Source organism: Microtus pennsylvanicus, chromosome 12 (assembly GCF_037038515.1).
Source record: "Microtus pennsylvanicus isolate mMicPen1 chromosome 12, mMicPen1.hap1, whole genome shotgun sequence".
Taxonomy (NCBI): Eukaryota; Metazoa; Chordata; class Mammalia; order Rodentia; family Cricetidae; genus Microtus; species Microtus pennsylvanicus.
The window spans coordinates 39,745,873-39,758,563 of NC_134590.1; the positions used below are offsets into that span (position 1 = coordinate 39,745,873).

The 12,691-nt window shown below is 34.4% G+C and overlaps 1 pseudogene; it reads right to left on the reverse strand.

The window, feature by feature from the left end:
• Positions 1-5,709: 5,709 nt before the first annotated feature.
• Positions 5,710-9,827, reverse strand: LOC142832375 (eukaryotic translation initiation factor 5-like; annotated as a pseudogene).
• Positions 9,828-12,691: the final 2,864 nt, after the last annotated feature.

Genomic DNA, 12,691 nt, shown 5'->3' on the forward strand with positions numbered 1-12,691 from the left:
AAGTGTTTGTGTTTCTGTTGTCTATATCCATCTCATTTCTACTTAATAAATTTATTCATGAAATTGGATATAAAATATAAATTTACCAACTTTTTAGTGATTCTATTCTTCCACCTCTAGTTCTGATCTCTCCTTTTTTATTGCTTCTAGTCCCCAACCTTCCTTCTCTTTCTTTCATCCCTCCCTTCTACTGCTTTCTTTCTTTGTCTCTAATATGGAGTTGATTAGAAACTTGGTGCAAGGACAATTCCCATAAACCTACAAGGATGCCCACAACTAAGACTTCTAGCATTTGTGGATACTAGCCTGACTGGCCATCTTCTGTGATCATACTGGTGACTACTCCAATTGTCATCAGAGATCCTTTATCTAGAAACTGGTGGAAATGAATGAATAGACCCACAGACAAATGTTAGACCAAACATAGGGAATCTTGCTGAAAAGAATGAAGATTGGAGGAGCCTGAGCAGTCAAGGGCATCATAAAAAAACCCATAGAAATAACTAACCTGGCTCATAGGAACTCGTAGATTCTAAGCTAACAATCAGGGATCCTGCAAAAGACTGACCTAGGACTCCTGCACATTTGTGATAGCTATATAACTTGGTATACTTATGAAACTCTTAACAATGAGAGCAGGGTCTGTCCCTAATGCTTTTTCTGGCTCTTAAAATCTTATAATTTCAGGTGATAATTTATGGATTTGTCATTGTTGGTAGGGTATTTTATTATTTGATTTCTATTTCTGCTCTGGATTTTCAGAAAGTGAAAAGGGTGTATGTTTCCTGTTTTGCTGACCTGCTCAGCTGGTGTGCTCACAGGCAATGCCTGATGACATTGGAGGCCAGGATACTGAGATGAGTGAATTGATGGAGAAGATCTTTGTGATGGGGTCACATTAGAAAGGGAGAGTACAAGATCTTTCTTCCTGTAGGGCTGGAGATGAGAATGCAGGACTTCAGGAGCTGTAGAAGTGGGGGTTCACTTTCAGTACATTTTCTGCCTTGGGAGGAATGGCCCTTGGTATATCAGGTGGTGCCTGCTGAGGATATAGTCTGGGAAGACACAATGGATAGGGTGAGGAACATTAGCAGAGGAAGATTAGTGGGACCCACTGGAGATGGGAGTAGGGGGATGGAGAGGTTGCCATGGGGGTTGGCTACACAGCTGAGAAGAAGACTGACATATTGGATTTAGGGGCGCAGATAGTCCCCCCAGAGTTGTTGACTGGGACAGAGCAACTGAGTGTGTGTGGGGGGGGTGTTAGGAAGGGACAGATTGTGTAATTCACATGAAATGTGGGCACGGTGGTGAGGGGTGTAAAGCTGCAGCTACTAGTCAGTTGCGTCCCTGGAAATGAAACTAGGGGAATTAATGTGGAGGTGAGGAAGGTGTGGTGAGGGTCCTCAATTTGTTCTTCTCTTCCCCTGTTCTGCCTGGACAGTGTGTTCCCATTCTGTGTTGGATAATGGGATGATTGTGGGAGCCCATATATGACTCAGTTTCCATCTTGAGGAAACTCTGACTTACAGAAGTCATTTGAGTTCAAGCTTGCCTGCTCTGCCTGCATCCTTGATGGCTGTGAAAATTTTCTGATTAAGCCCAAGGAAACGAGCATTTTGCCCATGAGAAAAAGACCCATTATCTTGTAGAAAGAATTCTGCTGATGCCAATCCTTAAGAACACAGAGAGAAAAATTGAAACTGCTTACTCAAGAACAGGAATAGTCTTGTGGTTAGATACTGGCTGTCTATGCTGTACTTTGTTCTGCTTTTGTATTTAAGCAAGCTTTGAAATAAACTAGGGCTGTTTAGCTGGGTTTTTTTTAATTCTACATGCTGTTTATTGAAATTCTTTCAAGCTTATAATGAATGTAAACCTGAAGCTACTGTCTTATGATGACATTATCCATAAGCACAAATTACTCTGAAGGATAATATAATTTGTGATAAATATTTTAGTAACAAGTAGTTGAGAGATAGCCAACTAAAGGTGACAGACTAATTGAGGGCCACAAAATGTTTCCAATATTGTTTGTTCAAACTAAAAGTTAAAGATCCAGCAAAAAGCAGTCAGAACTTTAATATCAGGCCTTAAACCAGGAAGGATACCCACTTTTTTAGTCAAATATTTATAAAAGTGGTAGCCGTAGAAAAATGCTAAACTTTTCATAGGATTAAGCAAAATCTTGACCCGCTAGCTACAAGCTGTGGAAAGAAAGAATGGTTATCATCTTCCTACATATAACCCCAGCAGCACAGACATTAAGGGCATCATTGAATAAATGGGACCTCCTGAGACTGAGAAGTTTCCGTAAAGCAAAGGACACTGTCACTAAGACAAAAAGGCAACCTACTGACTGGGAGAAGATCTTCACCAACCCCGCAACTGACAAAGGTCTGATCTCCAAAATATATAAAGAACTCAAGAAACTAGACCATAAAAGGCTAATCAACCCAATTATAAAATGGGGCACTGAACTGAACAGAGAATTCTCAACAGAAGAAGTTCAAATGGCCAAAAGACACTTAAGGTCATGCTCAACTTCCTTAGCGATCAGGGAAATGCAAATCAGGACAACTTTAAGATACTATCTTACACCTGTCAGAATGGCTAAAATAAAAAACACCAATGTTTAGCTGTTTTGACATGACAAAACAGACCTCCCAATTCTATTCTGTGTTTTCTGTCTCAGCTTCTTTCATCTAACATTTCCTTAGCCTTAGTGTGCCCCCAATCCAGGGACCCTGGCTGACTTTGTGAGAGCAGACTCCTACCGATGATGGGATGAGTTGTAAGAAGGAAGGTTGGGGAGAAAAATCTGTGTTCCACTGGGGATGGAGTCAGATCGGAAAGGAAACCTCTGTGGGTTCTCTCCTATAGAGCTGGGGATGAGGCTTTAGATAAGATGATCTCAGGAATAACAGCAATGTTTTGTTTTGTTTTATGTTTATGTTTAGACAATTTTTGTTTATTTAATTTTGATTTCAAGTTGTTTCTTCAGTTCTAGCCAACCTACTGAATCAATTTGAATAATTCTTCATTTCTTTAGTTAGGTTTTCAGTAATGTAATTATTATTTAGTCTTAGATTATAGGTTTTTCCATTTGACTATTTCAGAAATAAGTGAGAAAGAATTTTAATAGATATCTTGTTGAATTATAACTAAATATAGTTTGACTTCATAAACCCTCAAACAATATATTTTATGGGAATCTCATTAGTACAATGTTATAGAAGGTCATTTCAAAATTTGTTTCGCCAGGTTTCATTGAATTCTACCCTTGAACTTGAGTTTTTTTGGAGTATTTAAGTTCAAGGGAAGAGAGTCTGGTTAACTTTGTCTGACTAGCATATTTACACCAGGCTACTCCAAGGGACTTTCTACTCATTTATGGAATATTTCATGAAATTATAAAAAATGACCTTTTCCAGTGAAAAATTGAACTTCTCTACTTTTATTGAGAAAATAAATGGTAAAGGATGGAGATAACAGCCACTTCTCCTTCCAAAGGCTGTCGGATGAAGAAGAATAAATTAGCATGTCAAAAAGAGATAAAGCAAGTGATGTCTCTCAGTAGACCCCCAAAGCTGGGGCAAAATGGAGGGAGGTCCAGGCAGCTTTTATATATATTAGTCGTCCTATTGGGATCTTAGGCTTTTCTAGTATCCAGAATATATAGTACACTGTGTTTTGATGTGTCATCTTCATAGTTTGGTTTTTCTAAGAATAATTTTGCATTTTCCTTTTTAATACACACATGAGGTCAAAAGACCAAAACCATGCCACCTGATACTCTGTGCATATACAGTCAGTAGAGTACAATCAGTTCCTAATTTATTTATTTAGAGTTATTAATGTGTTACTGACATCATCTTCTATAGTCTTTTAAATTCTGTTCCCTAATTTTGTATTGTTCCTTCTTTAATACTAAAGAAATATGGAACGAATTAACTCTATACAGTGGTTAAAAATCAAAATATTTTTGATTTAGCATTATTTTGCTTTTATTGTTCTTTATAGAAAACATAGAAAATTGATATAAAATTGATAGTAAAAATTACTTTGGATGTATTTTAATAAATTAACTCTCCAGCAGAAAATTATTATATGTCTCTTTGAATACAAGGTATATCTTGGATTGAGAAGCTGAAAACCCAGTTGTGACTGTACTAACTCCTGTAGTTTTAATTTAGTTTTTTTTCAAATTAGGAAAAGGATAAGAAAAAAGATTAGTATTGATATTTTATGAAGTTGCCCCCTTTTAATAAATTTAATTCATATTGAATTGCATTCAAAATAAGCATCCCTTGTTCATGTTAGGTGACACATTAATTCTGCATACAGTATATGCTTCTGATTTCTGTGTTTGAACAAATTTAAAGAATTTTTCTCTGATCTGAGTATTGGTTTGAAAAAAAAGGTAGTGTTGGTTTCCATTTTTATTTTTATGACAAAAATAAGGCTATTGTAAGTCTCAGTCACAATGAAAATGGGATGCATTCTCTCTTTTCAATTAGTAAAACAGAAAAATTGTATGAATCCTATGAACTGTGTTTCCTTAAGATTTTGTAATCATTTCATGCTTTAATTGTTACGAAATATGTGTATTTATTTGAATCATTTGAAATTGATGCTTAACAACCACAATTCATCGATTTTTTTTAATTTTAAATTTCAATATAAAGAACGTAGATGTTAACTCAGTGATAATGAAGCTACAATACAGTGAAGCATATATGGTAGGTAGAAACTGGAACTAAATAGAATGGACAGATCTCATTTGGGAAGAAAGTAAAATAGGTATGAATGTAAAGGACTAAAATGGGAGACTCAAGTGGGAAAGGGGAGCGACAAGGATTGTAGGAGGAAATACAGGACAGGACAAGGAAAATTAGGCACATATGAAAGGTAATATGGAAACCTAATACAATGGAAACTTTCTAAATTGTATACATACTTAAAGGAAATTTAAATGAAATTACTAAATAATGAGGGAGAGGGAATCTCACTTGGTCATATCTGGTCACCGAACAGAGTTTCCAGTTCCAGAGTGAGTTAGATCCAGTTGTGTGATCATTCACAGAGGCATTTTATAACTAAGAACCAATGAATAGAAGGATATCTTTGCAGGGCATTTAGAAAGTAGAAGTAATCAGAATATATTTTAATAAAGATAATTTGATGAACTTTGCAAGCTCCAGTGAGTATCTATTGACTTTTCTTGTCTGAAACAATTCTAACTGCATAGTAGAACAGCCAAATTATAAGGTCAAATAAGGACTTTAACAGGCATGAAGGGGGAAGTGATATATTTATATTTTAATTAAAAATTTTCAAAATACAGTTATGTCCTAAAGTAGTCAAATATTTCAGAATAAGCTATTCAGATCTCAAAGTTGGAAGAATGATCAAAATTAAATCTTACTTTTTATAAGTAAATAAATGTGATCCAAATGTGTCCATCAGTAAATTTTTCAAAAGACACATGCTATAATAAACAAACTACAACTGTTCACTGATATGAATGGACTCCTTAGATTTCTCTCTGGGCTTAATTATAGACCATTGACAGTAATAGCTTTTTAGTACCAAGTGTAGCATGATGTTAAGCCAGTTTAGCTTTTGCACATGCATGTTGCACATCTGGCTGATAAAAGAGAAAAAAATTACAGCATTACACTGTTAAACTAAATTTCATCCATCCCTTTAAATGGCATGAATACCAATGTCATCATACCTGTTCTCAGACTTCACACTTTTAACTTTTGATACACTTACAGACTTCTAATATAGCACACTGATGCCTTCCTCTTCATCTTCTTCCTCAGCTTCAGAAGATCCTTCTTCCTCTGGTTTCTTCAACCATTTAATAATTGGTTCTGCTTTGACACAAATTTCTTTCACATGATCTTTTGAGCCGTGTTTCTTAGAGGCCTTTCCCAATGACCCACTTTTCTAAAACATCTGCATCATACATCTCTTTCCAGATATGTGGAATTCTGGAGATCATCTGAGCTTGACGCATTGCTACCATAGATTCCAAATCATGAGTACCATATAGCTAAGCCTTTATGTTATTGTTTAAAAAATTTAGGAAACAGTGTGTGTATTTCTTGATTTGCACTTTTGTCTTCTTATTAAGAAAAACTAAATTCAAAATGAGAAAACCTGTGGCTTTTACATCCACTCTTTTCTGCATCAGCAACAATTTCCTTATGGATAAATCAATAATGCCCTCTTCTTTCTTATGGTATTTGTATATATTTATTTTTTATTCATTTTACATATCAACCACAGTTTCTTCTCCCTTCTCTCTTTCCACTCCTTCCCCAACTCCCCCAAACCAATTCCCATCCACTCTCCAGAAAGGGTAAAGCCTCTCATGGGGAATCACACAAAATTTGGCACATTAAGTTGAGGCAGGACCAAGCCCCTCCCCACTGCATCAAGGCTGAACATGTTATGGAATAGGCTTCAAAACGTTAACTTATGCACCAAGGATTGGTCCTGGTCCCACTGTCAAGGGTCCTTACAGACAAGGTAAAAACTTTCTCACATACAGAGAGCCTTGTTTGGTCCCATACAGGCTCCCCAGCTCTGTTGATATAGAGACCATGAGCTTCCCATTAGTCCATTATTATATTAACAACATCTGAAAACAACTTAGATACCCCTCAATGGAAGAATTGATTAAAAAATGTGGTACATTTACCCAATGGAGTATTACTCAGTTGAAAAAAACAATGACATCATGAAATTTTCAGGCAAATGGTTGGAATTAGAAATCATCCCAAGTGAGGTAATGTAGACCTAGAAAGACAAACATGGAATGTACTCACCCACTAGTAGATAGTAGATGGAATGCCCTCTTCTTTATTTAACAAAATCTATCAGATTGCTGACAAGCTCTTTTATAGTTCTTTCCAAATCATTGTTGAGTATTAGAACCTTTGTATGGTCAGTGATTTCATTAATTCTGTATCTCTGCGCTTGCTCAGTTGTATACTACCTCCAATCATCATGTTCCTGCTCATCCACAACATAAGGAGGATGGCACACCTTTTAACTTAAGATCTTTGAACCTAGAAGACTCTTAGTTGCTGGAAATTGGAGAATGCAAGCAGTTGTAATGACCTTACTCAGCCATTAATAAATTAATTAATTTAAATAAATGGAATATTTTAAAAACTGTATCTCTGGTTCCTATCTGTCAAGATTGGTCACTGACAATTCTTGTCATTCAAAGGGAGACTGATGAGTAAATGAATATGTGACATCCTGGTGAAAAGCAAAAATTACCTGAATGTCCTATGGTTTTAAGAGGAAGTTGTAAAATTTGGAATTGTGTTTTTTCTGGGTGTGTACACTTACCCCAAACTATAACCTTTTGAGTCATGTGCATGGCATATTGGACGCTCCAGGAAAATTGCTCACCAAAAAAAAAAAAAAGAAAAAAAAAAGAAAAAACAAAAACGTATTTTGTGCTAAGTGGTTGCTTTGTATTGAGAGAAAGACTTAGAGGTTTGTTTAAATCATAAATTCTGATTCTATTTGAGAGGAACAGAAAAATGTGCACTAATCTCTACGTAAAACCGCACAATTTTTCAGTTTTAACACTTAAATTATAGTTTAAAGATGTTTAGACTTACTCTATTTAGGGTTTGAAGTATTCTCCCACACCTCCAATATTATAGTTTATCAGCTGGTGTTTATCAACTATAGGAGTTCCCTGATAGATTTTTTTTTTGGGTCACATAAGAATACTATCATATCATAAGTAAATAATGATATTTTAGATGAATGATTAATAAGTATGACCTCATGAAACAGTTTATATAATTATTTTTTAAAAAGCTTTAAACTTTCATAGCATTGAATCCATGTATCTATTAGAATAACACAATTACCTTTCGTAATTTTGTAAACAGAATTACCAGTGATATAAAGTTAACTTTTTAATAAACAACTGGACTTCTAGTATAAACAAAGCCACAGTCAAATTTTAAGGTAATATCTTTTGCTCAATATGAGGATGATGGAATAGTATAGAAAACTCATTTTTGAGAGTAGTAAGTTCTTATAATATATGTTAGAAAACTAAAAAATAAGACCAAAGAAATATATATTTGTAATTTCATAATGAATAATGTACTCAATCAAATGATAACAGTGTTCCCACCCTCTTAATAGACAGCGTTTCTAAAGGCAAACTATTATTCCTATAATTTGATATCAAAATGTAGCTGTAATTAGAGACCTATATGTACCCGCAAATGCAGATATATAATCATTTCTTAACTTGCAACTTCTAATTCCTAATCATAAATTCTACACCTCGAAAGAGAAGGAAATGTGGAACTTTTGATTTTAATTCTGAAATATTAAGTTGTTATCTGAGGTCAACACTTAACATTAAGCCAATTCATTATATATTGATACTGAAGGTCATTTGCAATTTATAAATATGGTAATATTATTCTGAAAACTTTGAGCTATGAATGCAATAAATCATTTGTGTGTGGCTCCTTTTAGAATTAAAATGTGAGGAGAAACCTAACAGATATTGGAAATTCCATTTTATGTCATCAGTTTACAGTCCACACTCTGATTAATATTCATTGGCTTTGTCTGAAATTGAAAGAGTGTGATGTTTATCAACATATAATGGTGTTTGTTCATTACATTGATTTTTATTATGAGTTTTCACAATTTGAAATAATAACCACAAAAGCACCCCAAATGGATATCTGATTGTTCATTGTTTATGGCATCTGTAGGAAATGTGTTGGCATGACATTCACAACCAACATGCTTTATTTAAAATTAAGAGGAAAATGGTACTAATTATAAACATTGTCTCTAATGGAGCTTTGTAGTTTACATAATTACATTTTGTAAAGGAAAAAGGCAAGCCTGATCTGAGTTCATTTTTCCATTAGAAAGGATCTGACTGTCTTCTCCCATGGCACCAGCTGTGCAGCTCTGAGCACGAGATCAGTGTGCTTCCTTTCAATAGCCTGCAGAGACACTTTACTTTCCAAGATCTGCCTCTTGCAAATGTTCCAGGGGAAAGATAATTTTGCTCTCTATAGTAAAATGCGGAGGACTAGTTCTGTTCAGAAATTTTCTTCTCAAGTGAAGTTCATTCCAACATTACCACCAGAAATTTCATGTTAATATAAAAAGGCACTTGAAACCAATTCCAGCTTACTTCCAACTATTCTCTGGATAATGTAAGTGAATAAATGTGTAAAAAGCTATAAAATAACCAACTTCCATTATCCATTTTATTGTATTTTGGCTTTCAGAAAAATATATGAAAATAGAATGTTGAATATTCATTATTGATCTGATCAATACATGCTGTTTTAAAATTCAAAATAACTAAAAGAGTAGAAAATTTCAATTACTCAAATTGTATGTATTTAATATCCCTGTCTTAATTAATATTCCTATGTGTATCTTCAGTACAATGTTGGCTCTTTGTGGTTGTCAACTCGATTATATTTAAAATGAACTACCATCCAGAAATTGACAGTACAACTTGGAAAGATTTTTTCTTTTACTTGGTTTGAAGGATGTGAATTGACTTCTAGTCCAGCTTTTGAGACAGGGGATACAAATCATTAATTTGGATCATGAGGCAGGAAGACACACCTTTAATATCAGCCATACCTTCTGCTTGAAACCAATTTAAAGATATGGAGGAAGGAAGCTTTTGTTTTTCCTGATTGTTTTTGTCTTACTAGAAAGCCCATTCCTTCACTGGCACTAGAGCCCACTTCTTTGGAATTCCAGTGTCTACTGAAAACCAGGTGAGGCATCTAGCCTTGTGGATTGAGCAAATTCTGGATCCTTTGACTTTCACTTTATAATACACCATTTTTGGATTAGTTTAACATAACCTGTAAGAGATTCTTATACATACCCTTTATATATGTGTACATATTTGTATATATACTTAAAGAGATTAATTATATAAGTTCTCTTACTCTAGAGAACCCTGACTAATACAAGAAACAAGGATAGTATTATGTGAGATAGACATTGGCAGTTTTATACTATGTTGTGTTTATCAAACAAATACAGATACTGTCTGCTTGCTGTTATCCTTCCTGCACTACAACGAATATGTGTGTGTATATCTATCTGTCTGTCTGTCTGCCTGCCTGTCATCTATCTATCTATCTATCTATCTATCTATCTATCTATCTATCTATCTATCTATCTATCTATCTATCTATCATCTATCATCTATCTAGTTATGTTAGCATTCAAAGTAAAGGCTTCTCTATGACATTTTTCATATTTAAATGCCTCTATAACTTATTCTAATTATGGTTTCTCTCTCTTTCCCCTACTTGATCCCTACACAAACAGCTGTCTTTAGTTTTCACTTTGTACATAATTACATGTATGATTTCTCATATTTTGCTGGATACTATCATTGCTTAATAAATTCCATAAAATTGGTTTTAAATAATGGGTGCTAGACTATAACTTATAGCAATCACATCAAGTAAAATTTCCCCGTTTGTATTGCTTTTCTAATTTGTCACAGTCTTCTTTATATTGTAGATATTCATATATTTATGAGTGTGTAACATATATATATATATGTGTGTGTGTGTGTGTGTGTGTGTGTGTGTGTGTGGTTATACCTGAGTCTACATTATTATGGTCACTCTATTTGTAAATGATAATTAAATATCTACTCTGTGTCTTTCAATGTTCTCACTACTGAGGCACAGTCATGAATATCTTCATCAATGCAATGGACAACTGAATCATGATATATTCAAAATAAAAATTATTACAGAATCTACAAGATGATGATGAAAGATATACAGAAAAATCAAGCTGTTGCTATCTTTTTTTCTGATCTATCCTTTTCAGTTAAATCAGACACATAGGGTCTCATAGATAAGAAAAATTTCAACAAGCACTTAATAAAAATATTAGGAATGCAGCAACATTGAGAGGATTCCTATTTGGGGCACAGTAAGCAAAAGACATGATGAGTAAATATAACTCTATCTTCTTTGAAGAGGCCAATTTTGTATTTTACAAACATAAAATGTACTGACATAAAATAACATTCCTTATTTGGTTCTACCAGGTTTTCTCCAGCTTCATCTCAAGTCACTCTGCTGAAAGAAAAACCCCTATATTTTAGAGCTAGAAACTTTCTCTGTGCTTCGGGCTCTCTGTTGCACTGGTTCCGTTGCCTTGGGCAATAAAGTTTAAACTTTCTGAGCTTACTGCTAAACAAAGAGCCTATGGCCCTCTGTGTTGCACCTGCTGCCTGAACCTTCCAGAGCTGGACTTCAGACCATTTGAAATTTAACTTCTCCTTAGAATCATTCAGGAGAGGTTTTTTACTTTTTAATCCATCCTGATAACTCTCACATTCAAAGATGAAAACCAAAGACACCTGAGGTGTCAAGGCCATCCTGAGCAACGGGACTCTTTTCTCTGTTGTCAGGATTTGACCTTATTCATATTATAAATGATGACTGAGAAGGGATGCAATGGGACCATGTAAGAGACTGGAAATTTTTGCCCACTGGTATTGTTATCTGATCAATGTTTCATGCCTGGTCTCCTGAAAGGTGAAAGGGTGGTTTAAAATACTTCAAAGAGAACTCATCCTGGAAGCTGAGGGCATCTCAGTCAAAGGATGTTTTCTTGTGCTGGAGAGCTAACTCCACAGAGGAGTTAATTCTCTGAGGTATTCTGCATTAATGATGAATTCAAATTGAAATAATTCTTTGTTTGTTAGTTTCCTTTTCATGTGAATGGACTTCTGCTTCCCTACTCCTATTGTATTTCTTCCATTCATCATTTCTGCATTGCAAAATACTTTTGACTTTAAATGTTAATGATTTTTAATTTAAAAAAATTTAACATCTTCTTCTCAGAAGGCACCTGTCTACAGAAAGCAATCCTGTCACTTTTATGTGCAATATTTTAAAAACGTGAAGTTGACCCCGACTAGGCCATATGCAGTACAGAAGCTGTAAAGAAAATTCAACTTTATCTGATATTTGAGAACAACACTCAAGATAAAAAAAAGGATCATTTCTTTAACTTAAAATGGTCAAAGGTGTGATGAAGTAATCAGATAACTTGTGAAGATATTCAATGTCCAAAGCTGTAGAAAATGAGGGAGCAACTCCACCCTATCCAGTCTGCATGCCTGAAAGCTACTGAGAATATGTTACATAACAATGACTTTTTTGTAAGTGCACTAGTTAGAACCAAGTTTACTATTATATTTCATGTGATTATGTAAAAGGCACCAAATAAAAGACCTTCAAGAAATTTGAAAAAATAGAAATGAAATCAGTTTTGGTAGAACAGTAAAATGAAGAAATATTAAATTACTGTTAGAATAGATTAATATTCTACAATGATTATTTGAATTGAAATTAATATCTGTATTTTATTAGAAAGTCTGTATAAATATCTTAATTAGTATGGAAAGACGGGTAGTCCAACATCTCTGATTATCACACATTATTTCTTTGATGCTTGACACAGATTTAACCGTGATTCTACAAAGTCAGATTTACCAGTGATTCATTCCAATTCCTCATTGCTTAATGTCATTTGTTAGTGGAGGCTCTAAAAGCAGGCTTTGGGCCTTTCAAATATCAACTGAGAACAATAGTCTGATGTATTATAT